This window comes from Cupressus sempervirens, chromosome 4, assembly GCF_028749045.1.
Source record: "Cupressus sempervirens isolate cs-2001-9-10 chromosome 4, ASM2874904v1, whole genome shotgun sequence".
Taxonomy (NCBI): Eukaryota; Viridiplantae; Streptophyta; class Pinopsida; order Cupressales; family Cupressaceae; genus Cupressus; species Cupressus sempervirens.
Window position 1 is genome coordinate 16,353,397 of NC_143121.1, and position 23,602 is coordinate 16,376,998.

At 32.8% G+C, this 23,602-nt stretch overlaps 1 pseudogene; it reads left to right on the forward strand.

Moving 5' to 3' along the window:
* Window positions 1–9,481: 9,481 nt before the first annotated feature.
* Window positions 9,482–23,602, forward strand: part of LOC149559696 (DEAD-box ATP-dependent RNA helicase 15-like) — a 62,895-nt pseudogene continuing 48,774 nt past the window's right edge.

The window sequence follows — 23,602 nt, forward strand, 5'->3', positions numbered from 1 at the left end:
TAGACAAAAAAAAAAAAAAAAAGAGAAAAAAAAAAGGAAAAAAAAAAAAAAAAAAAAAATTGTGGAGGAGAGAGAAAGTGACGAAAATTAGAGGAGAAATAATAATAAAATAAAAAGGAGAAAAGAAAGGAAAAAGAGGAATCTCTATTTTCAAGGTGCATGGGTGGCATAAATAGAAAATAATAAAAATAGTTGTCATTCCATTAATCGAGGTGTGTAGGTGGCAAGTTCCTTAAATCATGCATTTAATATTTGTTGGGTGCTTAGTTGTATTTGGGTGGGAATTTAATATTTATTTAAAGGTAGTTGTATTTACCTTTTATCCCACATTGGTTGTGTTTGTAATGTCTTGGGTTAGAAGTGCCTATTTAAGCAAGGCTTATTATCATTTGTAATCAAGTTCAAGAAAATGGAAGCTCTTCTAAAGGAAGTTGGAGAAATGGAAGCTCTTCTAATGGAAGTTCGAGAAATAGAAGTTCTTGAATTGTAAGCTCTTCAAATGTAATCTCTTCTAGTGGATTTCAAGTATTAATGGATGCTTTATGAAGCATTTTTTTTGTCATCTCTCTATCTCCATCTTGTTGCATTTTTGGTTGTGAGTTGGTACGGGTGGTGTGGCCAGTCATCAAAATGACTAGAGAAAAAGTTGATGCTATCAAATCTATAGTAGACAAAATTGTTTAACATGATGGAGCACTTATTGTACACATTGTTAATGAATTTGACACAATTGAAGAACTGGGTGCTTCATACACTACTGATGATGTTGACTAAAGAGCTACTGAAAAGGGTTGTAGCTTGGTAGATGAAGTGATAGACACTTCCATTATAGATACATGGAGCTATGAGGTAGTGAATAATGATTGTGCAGATGATATATTTGAGGTAGTTGCAATCATATTTGTTCAAACTGACTCCAACCCTAATGATGTAGCAGTTTTAGGTGAAGAATGAGGAAGGGAGGCTATAACTTGTGCTACTATTTTCATTGGATCATCTCCTTCCTCTTTAACTTCTTCCTCTTTCTCTTCATAATCCTTGATCTCTACTGGATCATCACTAGGCATATGTAGATGATAGATGTTCTTCCACATGTTTTTTCAATCTCTAACCACATGCTTAATATTTTTTATTAAAATCAAACATGTATGGAATCTAATCATCATTTTACCTTCATTTTTTTTCATTTTTTCCTTGACTTCTGCATCTATAAGATTAGGCAATAACTTTCTCAAAGATTTCTCATATATATCTTTACCTATCTGTACAGTTGATTCCCACCTTGACTGCAATCTTGCCAACAATTATTTTGAAATTTGAGGAGCAATTTGATTTGGGGAATATTTCCATTTTCCCATTTTGTTGAGTATTGACTCCTCAATTTGCATCTTTTTAGCATTAGTCCTTGTTTCAAATTTAAGGTCCTTGAAGTTTGTGATGTCTACTGTCTCTTCCATCTATTTTAACCTTTCTTGGAAGGTAACTGGGGTCTTTACAAGCATGACTTCACTATCTCCTTTTCCTTTCCCTTTTGATCTTCTTGTGAAAATAGTTATGGAGGCCTTGGGTGGCTTGGTAATGATTACCCTACACTTTTTTATTTGTTGGCTCTACCTCCTTCTCATATTCCTATTCTTCTTCTTTTTCTTCTTCTTTTGATTCCTCAATATCTTCACCTTTACCCTTGGTAAGCATAAGAGGGCCAATGGTAGTTTTTATCTTAGCTATCTTCCTCTTGTCATTTCTTATGGCCTAGGGTAGCTTAATTTCAAGCTCAATTCTAGATTTTGCCTCATCATATTTACCAAAAATTGTTGCTTAGGATCTGTAGGTTCATTAATGAGGGCTTTTATGATGTCTCTAATTTCATCAATGTTTACCTCATAAGGAAGACATTTCACCCATGCAACTCAAGGCTTGATCACCTGAATGTACACTCTATCACAATCAACCATGAAGCACACATCATCTTTTTAATCCTCTTCAAGCTTAGGAGGAATCCTAAACCTATTGTTCATCCTTTCCTTGAAATCTTCAAAGTAATTATCCATAATGCTATCAAAATTTATGCCCATTTCTGCAATGAACTCATTAATCTAATACATAATTGGAACATCTTTTCTCCATACTACTAAACCTTTAGATGGGAAAAAAAATTGTACATAGAAGAAAAGACATGTCAACAATGAACCAAATTTGCAAGGGTTATTCTTTGATGTCCTATTACTATCCATATTCTTGTTTAGTTATTTCAATGGTAACTCTGATAGATCAAATCCCATATTTTTCTTCATAACCATAAATGCTAAATCTATTGCCTCACATGTCATGTTGTTCAAATGACTAGAGTTGTAAATCTTATTGGTAATTACATGAATACAAAATCTCAATTCAAAATTAGAAATAGTGCTAATCTTTAAACCTCTACCATCCAATCAGCTAGGGTTTTCTTCTGGAGTTCATCCTGACCTAGGGTTTTGGTAGTTTTGGCTTTGCTCAACATGGGAATACTAGTATTCTTATGTATCACTTTCTTGGTGATCAAAACTGACTTCTCTAACCATAATTGTCCATTGTGCACATGACTGAAAATGTACCTAATCCACTTAATGTAAAAGTTTGTTGGCATGTGTGTGATATGGGTTAACCCTTTGGTTTCTAAGTGCTTATGCTCAAGTTTTAATGAACCATCAACACACATTTATTCTATGGCATTATCTATCTCTAGGTTTCCAATCTCTTGAATAGATTGTGCACCATTAGGGTTCAGTGATTCTGCAACTATTAGAACTAGCTTAAAGTTAGGCATTTTCCACTCTACACCTTTAACCAACATTTCAAATCCTCTTTTCACCTTGCTACTACTACTACTACTCCCAGATGCCATCACTACTCGAAAGATGAGAGGAATTTTTGGAACAAATTCTTTGCTAGAAAAGTGCTCAAAATTGCCTAGATGCACTTGGAATTGCTTACTTCTATGAATTCTAAAGTCATGTTCAAAAATGAAATCAAATTCTACCCTTTTTGATGAAAATTTCTCCATTAATGCTAGGTACCATAATAACATAGTGTGTGATAGATAGTCATCCACTCATTAGCTCAGTAGAAACTTGTGACTTCATGATCAAACAAAACTATCATTACTCCCAACCTAGCTCGATTAAGTTTGTGACCAACATTTCTTGGTGAATGATAAATTCATGTGATCCTCCTATATTTGAAATACTAATTTGGATCTTCTACTTTCTTTCTTGGAACCGCTCAAGATAAAACTTGAAAATGTAGTTCTAGTTCCTCCTTCATGAATCTAATTGTAAATAGTGGAGTCGCTCACTTCTTGAGTGACATGTCCATCATTTGAACTATTTTTCTTAGTAGATTTGGGAACCCATTGCTATCTCATCTACTTCCTAATGTTATCAACTTTAGCTTTCTTTTCATCTTCAACTCTTCCTATATTCATGCAGTTTTTAGCTATATGGTCAAGTTCAGTGCATGTATAACATCTTATTGTTGAATCTCTCTTTCTCAAGTGATACCTTGTATAGTGTATGCCAATACATCCATATTCTCCACAATAATGACATCTACACCAAGTATTTTAGTCCTAACCAAATATTGCTTTGACAATTTGTTCAGTTGGATTAATGATTTGGGTCTACATTCAAATGCCTTGTGACTTTATTTCTTGCATTTGTGACATTTGCCTTCAAATTTTGGTTTGTCCTTACATTCATTAGCTTTATGACCATGTTTAGTGCAACTGTAACATTTTCCATTGAATTTTTCCTTTGCATTGGTCCAACATTTGTTTGATGTATGACCTAATTTACCACAATGATTGCAAGTAGGTCTTTGATTCCTTTGGGAACCTTGTTTGGAATATTTGCCTTCTTCTTCACCGAGTCCTACTTTACCTTTTTTCCTATAGAGATTCTACTCAATTTGTTGATTTAATTGATCCATGTCTACTTGAGACTTCATCATCCTTTCATTAAGTTGCTTTTCAGAAATTAGATCAAATTTTAATCTTTCATTGATTTGTCTTTTAGTGATTAAATCATTCCTTAATCTTTTATTTTTAGATCTCAGATTTATGATTTCGTCATTTTCATTGGAGAGATTATTAATAAGACTTTCTTGTGGAAGGGATTGACTTTGAGTTTCATTATTTATTATCTCTAAATCTTTACTTGCCTTATTCCTTTGTTCTAAAATTTCACACATTCTTATTGACTAAATTTATTTTTCTCTTTTCAATTTTCTTACCTCTTCTTAGAGAGAGCCATTCTTTTCTAGGAGTTCATTGATTGCCTCATTAGCTTCATCTAAACTACTTGAAGGGAAAAAATCTTCAATCTTTTCTTCAATATACTAATGGTCATTCATATATCTTGTAAGTTCCTTCCTTCTTTTTAGTGATTGGGAAATATGCTCTTTTGCTTCCTTGAGTTGAGCTATGGCCATTTCTAGATCTAACTTCTCATTCTCAATAGCTTAATCAAGTCTGAATATCTCCATTATCCTTGATCTTTGCTCAAGCTATCAAACTTTATCTTGAGAACCACAAAGCTCTAATACCAATTGTTGGAAATAATCAAGACTAGCTAGGTTACTAAGAGGGGAAGGGTGAATCAATAACCTCAAAAACTTTAAATCAATTCAGCACTAAACAATATAAATATAAATCATTCACCATTCATTATTCTAATCTACTACATGCATGAGAAAGATAAACATTCGTAACACATGAACACAGTATTTTGGTGACCCAGAAACCTTCCAAATAGATAGTAAAACTGGGGGGGGTGATGATATCCACACAAATTCACTACTCCAATATAAAGTTGGCCTATTAGGGCTTACATTGACCACTTTTGATGATCTACCCTATTAATAGCAATTTGGACTTCTAGATCCACCTTGTTAGAGATTTTAAAAACATAGAATGAAGTATGCACTCTGTTAAGAGATTTATACAAAGACTTTTAAGTCTATCCTATTAAAGGATTTAGAAAATTGATTCACCTATTAGGATGAAATAGTAGATTTTACTTAAAACTTGATTTCTAAATATATCTTTGAAGTATAGATCGCCTATTGTGATTAATATAACTTTATTGCTCCTTGAAGACCTTTTTGAATACTCTGCTTTGTTGTTGATTTGTATTCATTCTTCTCAAAACATTACATTATCTATTCCTTGATATTTTCACCCATACATTGCAAATGATACAATACATTAAATCTATACCATTCCAATAATTACAATTGCAAGGGAGGCTAAAACACAAGTAAACAAAATATTACTGAGTCAGCCAAATAGTAGAAAATAGGGTTCTAAATAGCTGACTAGGTGACCTTCTGATACATGGTGTCCACTGCATTACTAAGCATCCTCATGCACATAGTAGAAGTAGAAGCTCGATCCATACTAATTACACAATGTAGCTACTAACTTGGTAGCTATTGGAGACTTGGTAGATATAGTGTCACTCAGTAGATACTAAATCCTTTGTTTACCTTGTTGTCACTCGGTAAACACTACACATCCATCACTCAGTAGACACTGGCTTCACTTCACACAAACTAATAACTCGGTAGACATTGTATGCTTGGTAAACACTATTGGACTACATACTCACTCGGTAGCTTTAGGAATGCTTGGTGTGAACTACTTAAGTGATGAACTTACTTGGCAACCACTGAGTGCTTGGTATAAACTATAGACTAAGTGATGAGTTTGGTAACCATTAAAAATTGAATAAGTGTTGTCACTAATGAAAAATACAACATAATTCCAACATCTTAAACTCAAACTTTCATCCCTTGATTGGCGAAGCCTTTTATTTCTGATTGTACATGCAACTAGGCCTAATTAGCTTAGCCCAAAAAAAATACCACCACTTTTCAACTTAAATTGTCTAGATACCCATATCTACACTCCTAACCAACAAACCCTCATGAAATAGGTTAACAATCTAGGGCTTTCTAGAAGAAAACCCGTCCCTGCAACACATAAGTTTGATTTTCATTCAAACACCTTCAAACACATCCCAATAAACATCTCCAACCATTACATCTCATTTATATTCTCTATGAATCTACCAACCAATATTGGTGCTTCTCAAGTGCACCTTCACCTTGTGTTCTTTAGTCTTGATCATTGTTCCACTTCTTTCATTTAGCATAAACTTTTGTATAATATTAATTATTATAAATACATATTGTACATTGGACTCACCCTACCAATCATGATCCACACATTGGTGTTGAATCAAGGCATTTTATGGAGGCAATTTCATCAGTAGTGTAACCAAAATTTCCTTCACCTTGCAATCCAATAAAGAAACCACCTGTATTTGAAAACCATGTCTCAGAAATCAATATTGATAAACATGAACATCTAATTCTAGTGTTTGTTCTTGATTATCCTTTCTAAGAAGATTTTTCTAGCCAAAATGAGTTCAAATAAATAAGTAAAAATCTTCATGGTATATGAGATTTTGCCATAAGATTTTTTTTTTCCAATGAAATCTAGAGCATGTCTCATATAATGTACACATTTTGAATTTATATATTTAACAATTTTGATCCCCATGCTTATGTTTTAGAACTACACTTACAACTTCATCTACTCAAGTGTGAGGAGTCAAAATATATGGTGCATAGGTTTGAAAATTTCCTACATGGAGACAACTTACATTTCAAAGATCATAAAATTGGAGATGAGGAAATAGCAAGGGAAAATACTTGCAACATGCCATAAGAGGCTAGAACACCCCATACATCGAAGAGTATATTTACTGCCATTGAAAAGTTTAATATTAGATCTCTAAGAATGAATGGTATTTGTTGTTTAAAGGAATAGTTTCCTAATCTACTATGGGTCAAAGGAAAAACTTGTATCATCCTTTTGTGAAGGAAAAGGATAACAAAAGTACAACTATTCACCTTCAATGATATAAAACTAGTATTATTATTTAGAATTTGAAAATGAAGTAAACTAATGAAATGTGTAGAAATTGATCAAGTTTAGGATTATAATTTATAATAATTATTTTCATTAAGAATTGATATATTTTCATAATTTTTATAGATAATTTTTTAGTTGCTACAAAATGTTGAAAATTTGGGGTCTAGATTTGATCACGAAACTATATGGAAATAGACTTATTTCCCTTTGATCTCAGACTATTTTATAGAAAGAATATATATCTAGAACATTCAAAAATAAAAATTATCTTTAGATTTATATTTTCACTTTTATAATCATGCAAAGTTCATGAAACTCACCTGAAATCGATAGTTTTTATCTCCCACCGCATTTTTCAAAACAAATCTATTCTAACCAAAATAAAAATTATACATTCTAGAAGAGGAATCTCTCTTCTAGAACGTCATATAATTTTAAAATTTTTATGATATGATTTACTATTTTTTTCTTTCTCAAAATTGACATCTTTTTGAGTGTTAAAATATGTGCTTGTAGAATTTTTTAATTATAATATACTATATCTAATTAAAACACTCTAAACTCTATATGAGAATATTCTAGACATTGGGCTCTATAAAATGGTGTTTCTAAGTTATTAAAAATATTTCATAAAAAATTGTAAGAGTTATTGAGACATCACTTTTCTAAAATAATTATATTTCTTTAGTAATTGGATTAAAAGTAGTATAAAAATTAATTTAGTAGATATTTCCAATTTGAAAAAGTGTGATACCATATATAACTTAGCTAGAATGAATTTATCTAGATCATATCTTTGAAAAAAATTGATTTTTAGATAGAAATACTCAAATTTAGTCCTTTTGACTAGTTAGCGTAAAAAGTGACACAACTTTGTACTTTTACTCCTATATGTTAGAGATGTACTTGTTGCTTCTGGTTTCATTGGGGATTCTAATATAATTTTTGCTAGATGGCATTTCCCTAACAATCTATTGGATCCCAATTTGTTTGCCAAGTTATAAGGTTTGTATAAGGAGACAACACCATTTGAAAGAAATTTCAATGACATTGAGTTCACTGAGGTAAGTGCATCCATTGGAATAAAGGCTCACATAAGCAAGTCAGAATGTGGTCTCCTTTATGACTATATAAATGAAGTAGTATTGGAAATATTGGGACCATTCCTTAATTACCATTCTTGGCTGAGACCAAAAAAAATGAACCTTAAGCCTATGGCTACTAGTAAGCAACTATTGAAAGAGACATGGAGAAGAATTAGTTATCACCTTTATCCACAAGAAAAAGTTTTCCACACTTTAGAAAACTTTGTAACAAATTATTTATCTAAAGAAATTGTGTGGATGGAGTTGAAAGGTGACATTGAGCTCACAGGACATGAGATAAAGAGAGCAATATTTAATGAATTAATTGAAGTTATTCTTTGTGATCTTGTATCATAGGGAATGGATAGTAGTTGTTACTCATTGCATCCATATTGTTGGATCTTGATTGCTTCCCTAATACTCAACTCAAGTGGATGAATGATTTTAATGTGAAAGTAAAATAAAATTTAGTGCACACAAGAACTATTCAACCTTGTAGCTTGAAATGATACCTACTTTTGTCATTTTTTTCTTTTTATGTTTATACAATTGAGGTATTATGGCAATGACAAATTCCTAAAACTGGAAATTCTACTATAAATGGATTGACAAACTAGACGAGTTACTAAGTATTCTAACAACAACTTTAAATATTAATGAACTTTAAATTCTTATTCCTGATTTTCCCTTTCTCTCATGTTTGTGAGCTTAGAAAAGAATTATTATCAAGATAAGCAAGGAAAATAATTCATTTTTTCTGCATAGTATGGGAGGTGTTCATATTGTTACATATTTTGCAACATTTCATTAAGTATATATAGATTACAATATACTTTGTCAAGCTAACATAATGAATATACACGGCTTTGAGTTTGATCAGCTTACAATTTCAAACTTCTAAAGTGTATTATAGAATATAAATATAACTCTAAAAAAGTTTCAATAACATATTTGTGAGGTTATCATAGATTTGTAAACTTGATTATAGAGACTCTTAAATTTCTTCATACATGTTTTACTATATATGCTAATTAATGGTAACATATGAACCAATTTTCTTTATTACTTGAAATTTGTGTTTCATGTAATTTATGTGCAAATTCATATCTTTCCCATGGAAGGAATTGACATCTGAATTCAATCCTAAAATCATAGGAAGATATATCAAAATTCTATTTGTTTGACTAAAGATGATGTAATTATCATGGTGCTCATTGATTGACTACTAAGTACTTATATTTTTTGTTGAAATAGTCTCTTTATTAATTTCATGTAAATGTTTTGCAGCTAATTTACTTGCACTATGTCTCTAAAAATGGAGCATAATAATGGATATCTTAAACCATTCCAAAATAAACCCAATTGTGAATGTCCCAACTAAGATATCACTCTATTTTGTTTGATTCTATTAGTACAACATGTATGCATTCCCTTGGCCATTGTAGGTATGGATGTGATTTGCTAAGCTATGTTTGGAATGGGAAAGATTGCAATTTTGGTTCTTTCCACACTGTAATAGATTGAACCTATTCCTAAGAAAGTTGAAGTTCTTGTCTTGTGTCATACTTGAGAATTGGCATATCAAGTATTTTAATTTATGGTCTGATATAGTAGAATTTTTTCTTTGATAATAGGGCTTTTGTGGTTACTTTATACTTAGTTATTACCATTAATAATGGTTTCTTACCATTTCTATTTTATATTGTAGATATGCCATGAAATTGAGAGATTTATCACTTATTTAAAAAACTTGAAGGTGGTAGTATTCTATGGAGGGTAAAACATTTAAGTCTATAAAGCATTGCTAAAAATGAGTGTCCACACATAGTGGTGGGTACTCCTGGAAGGATACTTTCTCTAGCAAGGGAAAAACATTTGAGTCTCAAAAATGTCAGAGATTTTATCCTTGATGAGTGTGATAGAATGTTGGAATCACTTGGTATGTTAGTAGATATCTTTTTTAATAGATATTGATTACATAGTCTATTTAGTATGGTTTTTTTTATTTTTAATGTTGTAGAAATGTAGAGAGATGCCCAAGAGATTTTCAAGATGACTCCTCATGACAAGCAAATTATGATGTTCTTTGCCACTCTAAGAAAAGAGATTTGGCCCATCTGAAAGAGATTCATGCAAGATGTAATGTCTTATGTATAATTTGACCTATTTAATCCTACATTATATCTTACTTTAATGATTGGGGGAACTAGTCAATTCATTTGAATTGGCTTTATTCAGGTAGAATACTAGTCATGCTTATTTCTTTAGTATTTTTCTTAAGAAATTTATTTAACCCTTGCAAAGGTGATTCATTTTTTGGCCATAAGTTGGTAGCACACATTTATTAAGGTGATTCATGTTTCCCTAAAGCTCTATATTTCTTAGCCAAGTCTATTTTTTTCTCTACTTTCTCATCATCAATAATCAATACTGGACTACCATAGCTTTATTGCAATTCCAAAGTTGGGATTGCATGTTACCTAAATCTTTTTCTTTGCATTAACAAGAATGGAGATACCTTAGAGGTAGTGCAAAGATAATTTTCTATGGTGGCAAACTTTCATTCATTGGACATGGTGGAGACATGGGTTACATGTGGCCTCTATTACTAGTTTTGTAACAACAATACAAATAATTAATTGAATGATATAGAAAAGTATTAAATTTAGAATTAAGGGATGGTATATTAGACCACAAAGTTGCTTATTGAACCTTTTCAGTAATTTTCATTCAACATGTGCTCCTTGGATCAATGAGAGGATTGTTGGGGCACTGTTGGCTCTTGACAACAATCAAAGCACCTAATGTTACACATATTTGTTTTCATTTTCAGCCTATGGAGATATAAGTTGATGATGAGGAAAAAATGGCATTTCATGGTTTAGTTCAGTTATTGAATTTATTTGAGTTTAATAATGTCTAATAAAATAGTAGACCATTGTCTCTTTTTTTGTGTCTGGTATTTATGTCTTGAGATTCTTCAAGCACTATGCCAAACTAAGTGAGCTGGAGAAGAACTAGAAGCTGAATGATCTACTTGATGTACTAGACTTCAATAAAGTTGTAATATTTTTCAAGAGTGTTAATAGAGCTACAGAGCTGAACAAGCTTCTTGTGGAGTGTAACTTTCCATCAATCTACATTCATTATGTAATGCCATAAGAAGAAATGTATGTTTGATGCTATTTTTCTTTCTGAATCTACCATGGTACTTAATGAAATAATTTCCTTTAATCTTTAATCTAAGATATGCAATTGAATTGAATTTGTATAGTTCAATCATCTCGCATTGCTAGCTACTTCATTCATAAATAAATCTTTTTAGTGTTCTCGTATACATAGTATTTATGACAATATTTTGGATAAAAAGGATTGTGCTTTTTTAAATTCCTAATGGTTCATGAAAATTTCTCTTAAGCATTTGATTTAATTATGTTTAACAAATACTAATGTGTTTTTTGTGATAATTTTAGAAATAAAATTTTAATATGTAATTTTGATGCAAATTAACTCAGTACAAAGGTTTCAAGGAAGGTCATCAGGTAAAATGAAGAACTTTGACTACCAGAGGACAATTGTTCTATGACATTAGTATTGCATAGGAGCTCTGATATAGTTGGTGTTAAATTAGAAGTAGTTGGACCTCCTATCAATGATTCCTTGAGGTTCTCCAATGTCTTGGACATGTATCTCATTGAATGTCATTCTCTTTGCAATTCACTACTACAAAGAAAACCAACATTAATGAAAGAAATAAGACATCTATTTCCTTCTATTTTTTCATTCACATCTGTCAATAGCCCACCATAAACAATATTCACCACTCTCTAGAATAATTATTGCCACCCACTTTTACAAGTTCATATCTCCCACAAAAATCTCATCGCTTGGCCTCTTCTTTGTAACCATCTCTAATATCATGATTCCAAAACTATACACATCTCTGTTCAAAGAAACATTCTCACCCAATCCATACTCTACAAAAAAAATTATTCATGAGAATCTATTAAGGAAAATGATACTGCCAATATGAAAGATACTCAAGAAAATAATTACTTGGAGCAATATAGCGTATAGATCATCCAAGTACAAATGTTGTTATGCTCAGTGAAACTATGGGGTTTGTAACAATTAGATAGGATGTACCAAAATCATTCAGAAGGGCTATCATGTCAACATCTAGGAGCACATTACTTTGTTTCAAATCATAGTGAACAAGTTGTAGAGGGAAATCATAATGTAGATATTCCATACCATGTGCTACATCTATGGAAATTCTCAAAAATTCACTCAATCCCAACTGAGAAGTGTTTTAATGATCTATTTTAGGGTACAAAAACTTTTTTGAGCTTCCATTAGATGGATATTGAAGAACCAAACCTTTTAGCCATGGAAGTAAAGTGTACTTATGATTTTTATGAGGTTATGGTGCTGAATCCTCCCCAACACTTTTCCTTCTCTGGTAAATCTCTTATCAGCTTCTTCATTCTGCAAATTTACTGTCTTGGGGGCCACTTCTTGAGAGTTAGGACCTAGTCATCTCAAATTTAGTAAGCTCTTTGTTTGTTCATTGACATCATTTAAGAGTTTATCTTTAAAATTTTAATATTTTTTAAATTCCTAGTAAGGATATGATCAGAGAAGTAGTTTCAGAGATAAAATAGACCCCCTAGTCTTTTGGTTTCTCCAATAAGATGAAGTATGGTAGTTTGGTAGTGTATTTCTATTTTGACAAAGGATTTTCTCATTTTTTATTGTTACAAGATTAATAAAAGTTAATGTTGTATGTATAAAGAGTGGGTAATTTCCAATAAGAAATTTATATCCCAATGATTTGTAGCTTTCAATATCTTAGACTTTTCCTTGTGCATTCCTATTGGATAGTCATTACATTTAGTAGTCACTCTAATTGCTTAAACTTTACATTTACATAAATCAATAGAGGAGTGGTGGAATAGTGATCCCATTCAAGTTGAAGCTGAAGCAAATGAAACTAGAGGTGCACCCAATATTGAAATTTTTTTCACAATAAATGGAGAACCAAGAGACCTCTATTCATGCTTAACATCAAGTACCCATTTTCTTGTTTTTTGAAAAGGTTTTGGATTCAATTGGGTATAGTTCAATCGATCAAAAAATAGTTAATTATAAACAATGTGTCCATTTCTAACTAGACAAAATCAACATAGTAAGCAATGAAATTTGATGTATGCAAGAACAACAAGGTTCACTATACAATAGGGAAAAACATATCTTCTTCATATTGTCACTATTACGGTCAATAATTGCCTCTTTTTCAAGCTTGCATCACACAATCTCATGGTGGTATCGGTGGATGCCTCCTACACAAAGCCATACACAATGGACACTCTCATGTTAAAATCTAGTTAGGCTATAGACATACTTCTCATAGCTAATCAAGCCAAAGACAAATACTACATGGCTACCAAAGTATACACTACTCAATCTAAATCAAATATTGACAATAGCACAACAACTACCATTTTGAGCTACATGAGTTCAAATGAATCTTCTACTCCAATATTTCTATACCTTCTAATTTATAATGACACTGCAACTGTGACTAACTATACCAAATCCCTATGAAACCTAGCTTCATAGGAGCATCTGATGGATGTTCCCCAAACTACAAGTGATAGTAGTATCATAATAGTAGGACAATAGTAGCAACTAATCATCAACAATGATATTGAAGGGTCTCAACATTACAGATCATTCTTGGAGAAACATAAATTGTAGAAGTTGGAGTATTATGATGTGATTATGTAAGGCATATTCCCAGCTCTAGTATGAATAGGTCATGCATTATTTAGAATTTCAAAAAATACTACTTTAACCCACACTTTTTGGCTATTCATGGTCACACATAAACTCTTGGAAACGTATTGGAAATTTAGTTTTCCCTAAAACATCCTATTTGAGTCCAAGCATCTTCCATACTATACTTATTTTACCATAGGTGGCACATGTTCTCATTGGCATTCAAAAAACTTGTTTAGCAACATGTGTATCATTACTTGTTGTGGTCATTTCTTTGAGGTCTTTATGAGATTTAATTCATATAGAATCCTTTTTATTTGTTCTATCTTTTCTTTGACTTCATTCTCTTAATATCAATAATATCAATTTCACTATATATCTTTTTTCTTCTCCAATAAATTTAAGTCTATTTGTTACTATTTCTTTGATTGTTTTGCTACTTTTCAATTGGACTATTATTTGTAGATCTTTCAAATTATATCATTATTACTCTTTGAACTAAGGTAAAAACAATTATCTACTATGTTCAATGGCTAAGTTGAATAGTTTATCATAGATTTGAGAGAAGAAATCAAAAATCTTACATGTTCTTTAAGTTGATCTTTAGTATGTTTATTTTTCTGAATTTGTACTACTAGTTTAGTTGTTGAAACTTGGAAATTGTGAATATCCCCTTCATGTGAAAATGATTGAGATTCCATTTATGTTGAAACCTTGCTGTCATGGAAGATCTTCATTTGAAACCTTGATGCTAGACAAGGGCTCACCATTAGATCAACTTCAAAATCACTGAATATATGTGCTATACAATGGCAACCACTATTTAGCCTCTTCTAAAATTGTGTTGGTCCAAGAAGATGATCTAAGAGAGAGTCCATAGGCAGGCATTTGTTGGGGGATTCACTCGATCTATTTATTTTTTAAAACCTCATAGTTTGGTCAAAATTTCAATCGACTCCTCATGGTTTCCCACCAAAAATTGGTCAAAATTTTGACCAATTCTTGAAATTTTTCTACCAATATTTAGTCAAAATTTCAACCAATTCTCGAAAGTTTTTGGCCAAAAATTGATGAAAATTTTGACCAATTCTTGAAAATTTTCTATCAATATTTGGTCCAAATTTCAAAAAATTCTTGAAAGTTTTCAACAAATATTTGGTCAAAATTTTGACCAAAAATGGTAAATCAAAGTAGAATTTTTGACGAATGTGTAATAATTTTCCTTAGGGCAATATTCACCCAAGAACTATGAACTCAAACACAAGCACAATTGTAGACTAGAAAGAGTATGATCCAAATATTGATATGTATTTGATTCAATATCAATGAAAGTACACTAGGAGTACCTATATATAAAGGCCTCTAAGATGCATCTAGAATGCCTAGGAATCAAATACATGATAAGTCATATAACCAAGCACATGTCCACTAGATATGGGTTATCCTCCATTAAGCACAGAAGTAAGTGTGATGATGAGAGCATAAGCCTACAAGGGTGTAACACACAAATTTATGTTGTAGACAACATGTGCTATAAAGGGAGTGTGAATAACCATGTTGTCTACATGAAAATTTAGTGAATGATGCAAAATCTAGTGTTGTAGACACCATGTGCTGAATTAGAGTTGTGTACTTTTGTGTTGTCAACATGATAACTCATAAAGATATGCAAACTCCTAAGTGTCTGACAAGATAAATAATAAAATAATGCAATATAATAAAATAATGCATTAACCTAAGTAAACTTAGGTAAGTGCAAATAGTAAATATGTATTTACACCAACACCCCCCTTAAGTAAAACTTAGTGGAATTCCCTTAGGCTTACAAAAACTAGGATGAAATGCAAGAGGGGTCCCAGCTACTAGGCCATGTTAGGTACCCATGTACATAATAAAATGAAATCTTTCATAAAGTGGAGAAAGAGGGAAAACCTCATGGGAAAAAACCTCCCCCAACAGGAGAGATGAAAAGACAAGATGCATGGATGGATGGTGTAATCAAGACCCCCCATATATGACATACATCCAATATATACAATAGTGAAGAATGAGAAGAACAAGACCTCATAAGAGGAAAATTCACCCCCCTACCACTTGAAAGAAGAGGAAAAGGGACAAGATAGTCCCCCCCAATAAAGAATGCTAACCAATGATTGCTACTCTAAGGAAAAATTTGGTTGATGAATGTTGGACAATGTTCCTTCCTTTTGGAACAAACAATGCTAAAAGTACAATCTCAAAGATGAAAGGTGGCCCTAAAATCTTCTCAAGTGTCCTTGTGTCAATGTTGATGTTTGCCCCTTCCAACACTGCTAAAAAGAATGAATGTAGGTTTGACTAGTATATCTATTGAAACTATTCCAATGAACCATCTATCTCCTCAAATGATAAAAAGATCTTCAACAACTATTGTTCATAAGGATCCACAATCATGTCAACCTATAAAGATCAATCATGTAGAGAATGGACATGAGGGTTAGAGTGAGCCCTCACAACAACTATAGAAGGAACATCTTCATCGAAGAGAAAATGTAAATCTTCAAGAATGTCTCCCAAATCTATGGTGTGTGACTCCATGAAAAAACTTGCAATGTCTATTTTGTAGTCATCTTCTGTTGTTGAAGCTGGAAGATAGTGTGTACCCTATTGTGCTAGACCTATCACTATGGAAATATATGCATGTGTACTATACTAATATCATGACCTCTCGCTGCAATTATTGATAGAACCCCATGTGTCTAAATTTGTTGATGCACTATTTGACATGTTACTATAAGTTTCCATAGTATATGAGGTGTGGAGAGGATTAGAGGATAAGCTAGGTGAACTTTCCTAAAAGTGAACCACCTTCTCCACAAAAATCTCATGAGTCTTTGGATCCATAAGCCTTTATGCCTTAGCACTATCTTCATAACCAATAAAAGTACAAGGCCTAGGTTCTAGTGCCTTGCATCCCCTGGAAGATAAGTTTGCCCATGCTAGACAATCAAAGGCTCTGAAGTGACTCACAACAATTTTTCTACTACACCATGCCTCAAAAGGAGTCTTCCCATCTAGGGAATTATGAAGAGATCTATTAAGTATGTCAGTGGCACTATTGATAACTTTGACTTCAAGTGTTGGATCAATAGACTTGACTATTATCATGCAACTTGCCATAGACTTAAGAATCTAAATCATCAGTACTGTAACATCTATCTTGTGTGGACTAAATGTTGGTGGATTCTAAAGATCAATTCCCTCAAGTTTGAAAAATTCTCTAATTCTTCTATTTACATATCTTCTTTTATTAACCATCAGTGGAACCTTGATAGCTTTCCTTGATTTATATTCAACATGAATCTTAAAGGCTTGAACTTGATCAAACACTTGATTCTTATGATGAAGCAAGTAGACCCATGTTAAGCATGAAAAGTCATCAACAAAAGTAAGGATGTAGTAGCCTTGACTAACTCAAATCATTGCAAAAGGACTTGCTAAAACCATGTTTACCAACTAAAGAACAACTAATGCTCTGAAGACTTCACTTTATCATACTTCTGTTTGAGATGTATATACACTAAACATGATGAACACTCACCCTTACAAAAGTTGATATTAGGTAGACTTTTGACAGTGTGTTTTGAGAAAAGGTGTTGAAGATTGCAGAAGGCAAGATGACCAAACTGCTCATTCCATAATGTGGTTTGTGAAATAGAGTTAGTTAACAAAGCTTGAGAAGGAGACTTAGGCACAAAGTGGGAGAAAGAATAAAGCCTCTAATCACGACTAACATTCCCCACTACAACCAATGAATCATCTCTAATATTGTGCATTATTACTAAATCAATGCCTACTATATCATAATTCATATATTGGAAGCCACCTACAAATAAGCATACAATGGCACATCAAGTTAGAAAAAGCACACATAAAGAAATTGACAGGAGATTGGAGCTAAAATTTGGAACACAAAGAACATCTTTGTATCATCTATCACAAAGATGTGTAGTACTTGTGATTGCTTCAATGAAGAAAAGTCACCCTTTGAAGAACCCATATGATAGGAGGCACTTGAGTCAAGTATACATTCTAAAGAAGAAATTGTATTTGCCATAAGTGCTTGCCCTTTTCCCTTTGAAGAGGTTGGAGTTGAATCCTTGGAAGTAGTGAGGACTTGAATTTTTTTCTTTCTAAGTAAGTTTTCTAACTCATCAATTCTTTTAGTCTTGCAATGATGTTCATCATGATTTGGGAGTGCAAATAATTGTCTTGTCTACATCACAACTCAGTGAATGATGCAAACTCTAGTGTTCTAGACACTATGTGCTGAATTAGAGTTGCATACTTCTATGTCATAACCATGACAACTCATAAAGATATGAAAACTACTAAGTGTCTCACACAATAAATAATAAAATAATGCAATATAATAAAATAATGCATTAACCTAAGTAAACTTAAGTTTAAATAGTAAATACATATTTACACCAACAGAATGTATTCGTCAAAATTTCAACCAACCTACAAGTTGGTCAAAATTTCGAGGAGAAAAATTGCCACAAACTAATTGGTCAAAATTTTGACCAAAATTTGTCAAAAATTGATTCCAAATTTACTAGTGATAAAACACCATGCACTACTTTGGAATTGAACATCAGTCTTCTTGCAACACAAGAAGAGAGACTTCTCCACTTGAACTTACTGGATGAAATGAGAAAGAAAAATTTGGAAAGAATAAAGATCATTCAACAGCATTGAAAGAAGTGGCGTGACACACATATTAGTAATAAATAATTCCAAGTGGGTGATTGGGCTCTCCTATATGACTCTTGTTTCAAAGAGAATCTAGGGAAGTTGCAAACTTGGTGGCTAGGGCCTTATGAAATTTAGTATGTATTCAAAAATGGAGCAGTCTAGCTAAAAACCATTGATCCTATCCAATTCAAAGTGCTTGTAAATGGCCATAGGTTGTGCCTCTATGATAAACCATAGAAAAAAGATGGTTTCCTACAATAATTCCAACCAAACAATTTACTAGCTCCTATGGACACAGTTCCTATAGTAGAGGGTGCAAACCTTCTTCTTGTAGTCGTACCATGATAAACCTTCAATGAGCACTCATAATTAAGGCTTGTTTAATCTAATGTCCATTTTTTTATTCATTTTTCTTTTTCTTCATATCAACTCATTTCATTTCTTTATCTATCATCCACTGACACTCCACATTAGCCACAAATTCTATTTTTACTATTTTCAATAAAACATATCGTCAACACCTTTTTTGTGGTCACCAAACTTTGCTACCTCATCAATTTGTATGCGGAAGTACACTCTAAAATTTTAGGTACAAATTTTTTTACTCTTTGTTCATTTTTAGCACATAGGTTTTGATATTTATGTATTATATTGCATTAAATGTATCATATAAGCCTTAAGCTAGTTTCTCATTCCTATGCCAAATTTTTTAAGTGTGAACACTTGTCAAATTTTAGTGTGGGGTGGGAAAAGTGTATTAATTTCTAAATTTCATCTCCACATCAGCTTATTCATGTCCATCTTATAGGTTGTACTTTGGTGGCAATGTAATTTTAATTTTAAAATCATTTTGTATCTATCATACATTTTCATTGCAATTTTGAGAAAGATCTCTTATGTTTGACATGACTTAAAATGACTATGATTTATTATGAGCACACTTCCAATTAAACCTTGATATCCTTCATAATTAATTGCATCATTATTTTACATGCCAAATATAATGGTGTATTGTTAAGAGAATGTGGTATCAACATTTCTCAAAAGGATCATTTTGAAATTTTGAGAAGAGGGTGATTGCAAAAGTGTCAAAGGGGTCAAACTTATTAGGGTGATGAAAATAGAGAAACTTGAGGCTACACATTTTGAAGATAGAAGGACACTTACTAAGATGTGAGCCAATTGTTAACGTAAGAATTTGCCTTAGGGAAAAATTAACCCAAGAGCTAAGAACACAAACACAAGCACAACTATAGATCAAAAATGGATATGATCAATTAATCATAGTATTTCCTATTGCATTGCTCTATTTAGTATATGATATGAAAACACACTAGGAGTGCCTATATATAAAGGCCTCTCAGGAAGCACCTAGAATGTCTCTAGAAAGAACCAAGAGATACGATAAGCATCATGACAACTAAGCACATGCCTTATCCATCATTCTAGATGAGTGGATAAGAATGACAAGGTTGTAGACACCATGTGCTTAATTAGTGTGCTAACTCCTGTGTTGTAGACACTATAGACATAAAAGAGGTGCAGACTCCTATATTTTCAACATGACAACTAACAATAGTATGCATACTCCTAGGTGGCTAATAAATAAATAATAAAAAATATGTCTTAACCTAAGTAAACTTAAGTAAGTGTAAATAGTGAATAATTATTTATACCAACACCCTCCTTAAGTGCAACTTAGGGGAATGCACTTAAGTTCACATAAACTGGATGAAATGCATGATGGGTCCTTGCTACTAGGCCATGTTAGGTACCCATGTACATAATGATATGAAAATATCTCATAAAGTAGGGAAAGAGGAAAAACCACATGGAAAACACCCTCCCCCAAAAGGAGAGATAAAAAGGGATGCATGGATGGATGGAGTAATCAAGACCCCCCCATTATGATATGCATCGAGTATATAAAAGAGAAAAATGGAGAAGAAAAAAACCCCCCAAGAGGAAAAAGTCCTCTCCAAAAAGGAGAAGGAGGAGATCAGGTAGTCCCCACCCCTAAAAGTATTGTGCCAATTAGTGATAAATGCTCCAATGTAGAAGCTGATCCATGACCTTTGAATGATGTTCCTCCCCTTTGGAAGAAACAAATGTAAGGGTACAAAAGAGATACATTCCCTGTATGGAAAAGGAATCTCTAAGATGAACAGTGTCTCTAAAACCTATTCAAGTGTCCTTGTGTTAATGTTGATGATGGCTTCCTCTAAAACTACTAAGAAGAAGTGTAGATTGAACAAGGAGTGATGTAGAACCTAAAAGAATTGATATGTAAAGAATATACATGAGGGTTTAAGTGAGCCCTCATAGCAACTATAGAAGGATCATCATCAGAAAAAGGAAGTGGTAGATCATCAAAGACGTCCTCCAAATCTGTTGTGTGTGAATCCAAGAATAGAGCTGAAATCCCCAGCAAGAAGTCATCACTTGAGGCTTGAAGACCATGTGTACCCTACTATGCTAAAGTACATGAATCTATCATTGTAGCAAAAGAATTTTCCTCAAAAAGAAGACAAATATCATCAATGGTGTCTCCCACATCTTCAATTTGAGACTCCATGAATAGGCCTGCAAGGGCAAGAAGGAAGTCATCACATGAAGGTAGAGTAGGAAGACATAAAGGGTCCTACTACATTGACTCTGAAGCATCTATGGCTGGAATAGGATCAATAGGAGCAACAAGAGTTGGAGGTGTGATCTCATCTAAAGAGGAGTCATCTACAACTAGAGGAATGAGATCTACTGGGAATGGAGGAATGTGCAGGTCTCCATATAGCTCCCAAAGATAGATCCATAGATCATATGGATACCATAACTTGGCAACCACCTTATAAAAATTAGAAGAAGAGAGAATAGAAAAAATGATAATCAAAAGTCTATGAACAAGTTCTTCAGTGTCAGAGATAAATTTGTTGGAACATAAATAAAGAAATACTACCTTATGCTCTCTTTTTAGATGATCAAGGAGTGAACCACTCCATTTGTGATAGTTTCTTTTTGTCAACCTAGGTGTAACTCCATGCTAACATCTGAAATAAAAATCCTCGATGAGATAAATCAATGAACCCCCAAAATGGAAAAGAGAATCAAAGAAACCTCCAAAGAATCAAAGAACCCCCCTGAAAAAGATGCTTTGGCACTTGGTAGCCACTTGCCAATTTAGGGCTTATTTCTGACAGTAGTATTTCTATCTACATAACCTATAATATGATTATAGATCAAGAAAGTAGACAGAGAAAATGCACTTCCAACAAAAATGGAACCTAATTTAGAGTCTAGATGAGCCCATACTAAGCATTTTACGTGGCAAAAATTTGGATTTGTGAGTTGCAGAAAAAATTAGGAATAGAGATCTCAAACCACCTACACCAATGTTTAGATAATGAAATTCTACCCCGAGACCAAAAAAAATTGCTCGCAAAAAGGAGTCCATATGAGGCAGATATCGCTATTTGAAAATTGTTGCTGCTGTTATTTTTTTGAATCATTGTCATGCCTCCAAAAAATAAATGGCTCTATATTTTGCCTCGGATGTCTAATTTGGATGAAACAAAATCCAATTTAGAGGTTTTTGTACCTTTTGAATGTGATACAAATATCTGATTTGCACTAGCAATCTCTAATCTTCACCTGCAAAATATTCACCTGCGAAATATCTCTCCTATGGCCCAATAGTGAAAATTGGTCCTTTAGGTCCCAAATTGCAAAAAAAATTGCCTCACAATTGACTTTGGCCTAGCTGGCCAAATTTATAGTTGATCTTCACCAAATCAATGTTTTGAAAGCAATGGTGAGGTCAAATTTGGCTCTAGATGCTCCCAATTTTTGCACTGCTCTAGATTCGGGCTAAGGTGTTAAAGAAATAATGGTCTTGAATGAGTATGTGAAAAGAAAATATCTAAGAGTTCTGATACCATGTAAGGATTTTCCTAAGGAAAAAATTCACCCAGGAACTAAGAACTCAAAAAAAAGCACATCTGTAGACCAAAAATGGATATGATCAATTAATCAGAGTATGTCCTAATACAATGCTTTATTCTATAATGCCCCAGCCAGAGATCCTTGGAAACAAGGATGAAATACAAGCCAAAATTTTTTTTTTTACAAGTATGAATGCACATGACAACATCATACAGGGATCACAAAGATCGCAATAGAAGACTTCACCACAATCCTGACAGCCAATAGATTTCCAAACGCCACTACCAACTGACACACATGAACAAAAGCCAACAACCACCACAAACAAGATGAGTCCTCAAGAAACAACCACTCATCAAACAAAAACCAAGCTAGGGTAAAATGAAGAATCCTAAAATCTGGCTAAGCCTGAAATCTTGAAGCCCTAGAAATTGGCTAAGTCTGGATTTCTGAAGCCCTAAAATTTTCTAGAATCCATAACTTATCTCTGAGAGGTCTGAAACCTATCTCAAAAAAATTTTCAGATATAGTAAAATATATCTAATATACATCAACTTATACTTAAACGATATATTTTAAACCCCAAGAGGCTAAAACAGAAACATGAAAAATTGGATTTCAAGAGAAACCAACAAAAAACAAAATTCAATAGCATAGGGTCAAAGAACACCCAAAAGGGTAGCCAAATCAACCCTCAAAAAGTTTGGAACACTACAAAAAGTGCCCGCTTTCTGCCCATGCAAGTTTTTACAAAAAATTGTGTGACACTTATTACTAAGGGAGGGCGATACTTCTCCTTAAGGTGTGCAACACTCTTTCAGTGTCGTACGACATTTTTCAAGAAGGTGTGTGACAATTTACAATCTCGTACGACATTTCTCAAGAAGGCATACAATACTTTACAATATCATATGACACAGTTTGTATGGATGTGTGATATATTTTTAATGTCGTACCATGCTAAACAAATATCGCCCAAAGAATATGAAAACACTTCTAGAAGAAAAAAGGACCAAAATAGAGCAAAGAACCTCCACACTAGGGAGTACCAGATCCATAAAGGCTTGAGGGATGAACAGTCAAG